Source organism: Colias philodice, chromosome 9 (assembly GCF_061535455.1).
Source record: "Colias philodice isolate Cphi_HAF_F1 chromosome 9, ilColPhil1 Martin Lab GWU primary, whole genome shotgun sequence".
In the NCBI taxonomy this organism is placed as follows: Eukaryota; Metazoa; Arthropoda; class Insecta; order Lepidoptera; family Pieridae; genus Colias; species Colias philodice.
Window position 1 is genome coordinate 6,837,236 of NC_143094.1, and position 5,455 is coordinate 6,842,690.

General features: G+C 32.1%; 1 long non-coding RNA gene across 2 annotated transcripts; it reads left to right on the forward strand.

Annotated features, from left to right (window-relative positions):
* The first annotated feature begins 1,929 nt into the window (after positions 1 to 1,929).
* On the forward strand, positions 1,930 to 3,594 carry LOC149485880 (uncharacterized). 2 transcript variants are annotated; one of them, XR_016316076.1, is made up of 3 exons: positions 1,930 to 2,512; positions 2,597 to 3,025; positions 3,225 to 3,594. It is a non-coding gene; the product is annotated as an uncharacterized LOC149485880 (long non-coding RNA). The 2 variants fall into 2 exon arrangements; XR_016316077.1 differs by having other exon boundaries at positions 1,931 to 2,512; positions 2,597 to 2,987.
* Positions 3,595 to 5,455: the final 1,861 nt, after the last annotated feature.

The following is a 5,455-nucleotide window of genomic DNA, read 5'->3' on the forward strand; positions in this document are numbered from 1 at the left end:
AAATACTGTAATACCATACTAAAAATTTAAAATATGACACCAGACCACACCAGACACATATTTTCAAAAAATAGAATATTAAAGCCTGTGTTCTGTGTTATCTGTCTAGTTTCTAACAATTTAACGAGACCATTCACGTTTGTATTTTTAACTAATGAATTAAATATGTAATGACAACAATTATCCTATTTCCTCACAATATTGAATGTATGTAAATATTAATTTTAGTATTAAGTACGTTATAAGCATCATTAATATATTTTTATTTTATTAATAATTGTTAATAAACAATTAACGAACAATCAATTATTTATATGTAGCAAACAATTAAGAGCAAACCAAGAACTAACGATACCTATGGCATAATAAAAATTTTAACAAATAAAAAAAAATTACGGAGGCCAAGTTTGGTGAGCTCATCTCATGCCTTAGATCATTACATAGATGATCTATGTCTCATGCCCATATAAATATTACAGACAAAACCCTGAACCAGTCAATATCCTTATTGAAGGTTATTAAAGTTATTGACTAAGGGCGTCGGTCAATATCCTTCTCCGAGATATCCTTATTGACTGATTTTATCTGACAAAATCAGTTAATAAGGTTATAGGACCGACACCCTTAGTCAATAACCTTATTGACTGATTTAAAGAGCAGACATTCAGTCAATATAGGTTTTAACCAACGTAATAAATATATATTTAATATTTATAATTGTTAATTATTATAGTATAATTGTTATAACGTATAATTGTTTTACTTGCCCATTACAGAAAGATTTATATGTGTTAAAATCTATTCAGTACGTTGGTTAAAACCTATATTGACTGAATGTCTGCTCTTTAAATCAGTCAATAAAGTTATTGACTAAGGTTGTCGGTCAATAACCTTATTAACTGATTTTGTCAGATAAAATCAGTCAATAAGAATATTAACCGACGCCCTTAGTCAATAACCTTAATAACCGTCAATAAGGATATTGACTGGTTCAGGGTTTTGACTGTAGCATATACATCCGGCCTGCCAAAAAATCTTGTTTGACATATTGAGTTGTCACTTTTTTTTTTTTTTTTTTTTCTGTTATGGCAAGAAGCTAAAACTATTTGCCAGTGTCAAGTAAAAGGTAGGGAATCCATACACGGGAAAATATGATAGTACGATATTTTTCAAGGTGATCAGGCAGAAGAGTTAGGCCAAAATTAATACAAGTTACATTATAATATTACATATTATTTACATAAACTAAATAGATTAAATATAAACTAAAAAACATTACAATTTGACATTATTCTTAAATATAAAAGTAGATATATTATTATAATATTTTTTAGGATACATAAATAGATATGACATACGAGTAGGAAGAGGAACATTTGAAGAAATTAATATGAATTATAAAAGGAAGAATGATCGTATAAAGAGCAAGAGAAAAATATGTTGTCTATATTTCCCTCATCCTCTCCACACTCGCAAACTTCACTATTTAATACGCCTATTTGGCTAAATGACTAGGAATACACATATGTCCTATTCTCATGCGACTTATTGTAGATATAACTAATTTATTTGCTTCAACACCAACAAACCAAGGTTTTATGGGGATTACCGGTTGAATTCTATAGTAATTCCTTCCCTTATGCTGTATCTGTCCACCGTAGACCGTATTCCACGCTTCAAAGAGAAATCGTTTCGGTAATGTTAAGAGATCATGAGAGCAGTTAATGTATGGATACATATTACATATCTCTACACTGCACTGCATCCTTGGCCAAGCTATCAGCCCTATCATTTCCGTGGATATATAAATTGAAATGATTGAAATATTTTTAAAACTAATGCCAACACTATTTACATATTTATTATTGTGCGCTGGTAATATTAGACGTTTAAATTGTATTGACTTTTTAATAAGTATGGCAGCACCACCATACCCATCAATTCTGTCATCATGTGCTGTCATCACGAATACAAACACAATACAAATCGAAAGAAGAGATTTGGTTATAACCAAGTCCATAGAGTAATATAATATATACGGCCAAGTCTCATTTAGAGCAATAATTAAAAAAGGATTGTGCTTATGTGAATTAGATATGACTTTTTAGGTATCACGCTTCTGCAGTTCCACTGTATTATTTTGGAATCCATGATTACTAAATAAACTATCAATTACTTTATGTAAAGTGGCAACGTTGGACGGTTTCAGGGTGTTATTTTTCAATAGAGTGTTGATAAGTAAAGTAATTATATCCATTATCTGGGAAGTTTCAGATTCATTAGGGGCTACTTGATAACCGCAGCCATTTTCAGGCGTAGGAATCTGAGCTTCCCTAATAATAGCATTATGAGCATTTTTATCAAAACCCTTATTAGTCTTAGGAGGCAATTTTGGTTTTAAAAAATAAGTCTTTTTGTAGGATGAATTTGAACTATTTACATTCAATCTATTTGTGGTTGAATAAGCAGATGAAGACATTAATACATCCCCATAAGACTTTGATACATTTGGGTAAAGTTTACTTGCTTCCCCGTAAGATATATTTTTTTCAGACATACTTATATTATATCCTTTTGGCGTTTAAATTCTGGACAGATTTTATTAGTTGCGAAATGGAAGCCTGCACATAACAAACATGATGCACAATCTTCTTCGACTGTACAAGTGTCGCCAGAATGATCTTGACCACACTTATAACATCTGGGTTTGGAACGACATATATTTTTAGTATGACCATATCTACAGCATTGAAAACATTGGATGGTAGGGAAAATGTAAAGATTAACTGGCAGAGAGTTATAACAGGCATACACACGTTCAGGAAGAACTTGACCGTCAAATGTAAGAACAACAGATTGTGTTGGTCTCCAAGATATGGAACCATCAATAATAACCTTATAATTGATCCTTCTAACTTTTATAATTTTTCCACAGCCAGCTGGAGTTGAAAAATTTTCTATTATTTCCTCTTGGGACCATTCAGAAGGTATTCCTTTAACAATACCAATGCGACTTATGTTAAATGTTGGTATTTTTGCACTTAGCTTATTTAATTCTAAATTTTTATTTTTAATAAAATCATTAGCATCCTTTGGCGTTGAAAATGCTACAATACAACGATTTCTCCCTATTTTTTTAACACTACCAGATACTATATTTTTAATATTGTTATTTTTTAAGAATCGACCAAAAGTAATGGGATGCAATGTTGTTCCATCGCCAGGTGTTGACTCTGTACGCTGAACATGAACAATATAAGGGAAGGAGTCAGTAGATAGGTATTCTGAACGTAAATTTGGTAAAGCCGATTGTTCATTCATATTATTATTATCATTCTTATAGGATTCATTAAAAGTAACATCAGAATTGGACTTTTTATTAGGCTCAGCGCTATCACTGTCCTGTTTCCTTAGCCTGCGTTTTTTAGGAGTGCTTTCCACCCAACAATTTTTTAATGCAAAATCGTTTTCACATTCTATACTTGGAACCGTAATGTAACTAGCTACTTCAGGACCAAGTTGGAAACTTGGTCCTGAAGCTATAGGGTCGGGAGGATCGTTCATCGATCAGCCCGCCAAAATTTAAGTGCAAAAATTTTTTTTACATACTATTGTAGGGGCTTGTTATGTGCGGGTGTAATAAAAGATGAATAACTACGCAAAGGTTATATTTCGTTAACTACATATATTTATTCGTATGTTGTTAATATTCGACCTAATGCGACCAACCCGCGTCCCGACAAGCCCTTAACTAACTGTGCATAACGCACAAACTGTTTATATACGAGTTACCGTGTGAACCTATGGTGGGAACTTTCTTAGTAGGTACTACACTTGAAATATTTCGGTAACTCGTAAATTGGCTTGTCGTCGCTACATCATTCCCCCCTTAAAATAAAAAGGGTATACAAGTAAAAAAATCTTACAATAAAATTAAACAATAAACAAAGGGGTATATATAAAGTGTCGCTATATAAGATTACAAAATGTTTACAATATAAAGTATAAAAAATTTTCACAATATAAATCAATCAATACGTATCGTATACAAGTGGTTAACAGTTAACACCTAATTTTGTTAAACTATTTATGTTATTACAAAAACTTGCGTTGGTTCTTCTAAGTGGCGTGCGATAATTGTTACACGTCATCTAACACTTAGTAACATTAACATTTCAAATCTCAATACGTTCTTTACACTTGTATCGTTTAATATTACAAAGGCTATTACTATACACTCATAAGCCATAAATCAAAAGTACTTAAATTTCTAAGTACATAGTAAACATTTCAATCAAAACTCAACACAAACATAAATTTGAAATACCATACTTAAAACGTTAAACAATGAACACGTTTCAAAATTACTTAAGTTTATTATTTATTAAATACGATGTGTTGATTACTAAGTATTTTTATACATTTCTATGAACTCTTATGAATACTTATAATCATCGTTATTCTAATAAATATAAAATAGTTGAAACGAAATGAAATGAAAATGAAATACAATACTATATAATATTACCTAAATCGTACTGGTAATCGTATAGCTCTTCCACTACGCGTGGTATCTGTATTAGGCAATTCGCTACTTGGAATTTGTAATGGAACCTCAGTATCTGCCCCAGATGTCGTATCACTATCATCATTCAAATAATATGCAGGTTTTAGACGGTCTACAGATATTCTAACTTTCCTGCCAGTCATTTGAATGTAAAATACCTTTTCCTCTCGACTCAACACACGATAAGGACCGTCGTATGTTGGTTGTAAAGGTTTACGTACTGCGTCGTTTCTTACAAAAACATAATCGCACTTTTGCAAATCGGGGTGAATAAATATGTTCCGTCTTTCATTCTGCCTAATAGCTACTGACTGATATTTTCTAATAGAGTCTCGTAATTTACTTACATACTCAAGACTGCTATTTATTTCTAAACTCGATTTTTTATCGTAATAATCACCTGGTAATCGTAAAGTTGTTCTGTACGTAATTTATTAATACCTAATAACTTCATTAGTGTAGCAAATAATTGGCTTTCGAATTGGCGTCCTTGATCGCTTGTTAGCTTTTTCGGACAACCAAAACGAGAGATCCATCCTTCATATATTACACGCGAAATCGTTTCAGCAGTTATATATCTCGTAGGAAAACATTCTGGCCATCGCGTCCCCCTGTCACTATGGTTAGGCAATACGTCCTAAAACCTTCGGGTGAAGTGGGTAAAGGTCCAATTAAATCAACATGAATATGTTCAAACCTATCGCACTGCGGAAACGATCCTAAACCTGACATTGTATGTCGATTAACCTTCGATCGTTGACATTCAATGCATGTTTTAACTTTTAACCCATTGGCCAACGTGACGAATCATATTTGGCCAATAAAACGATTTTGAATCAATTTGCGTGTAGTCCTTATTCCGGGATGACATAAATTATGTACACTATC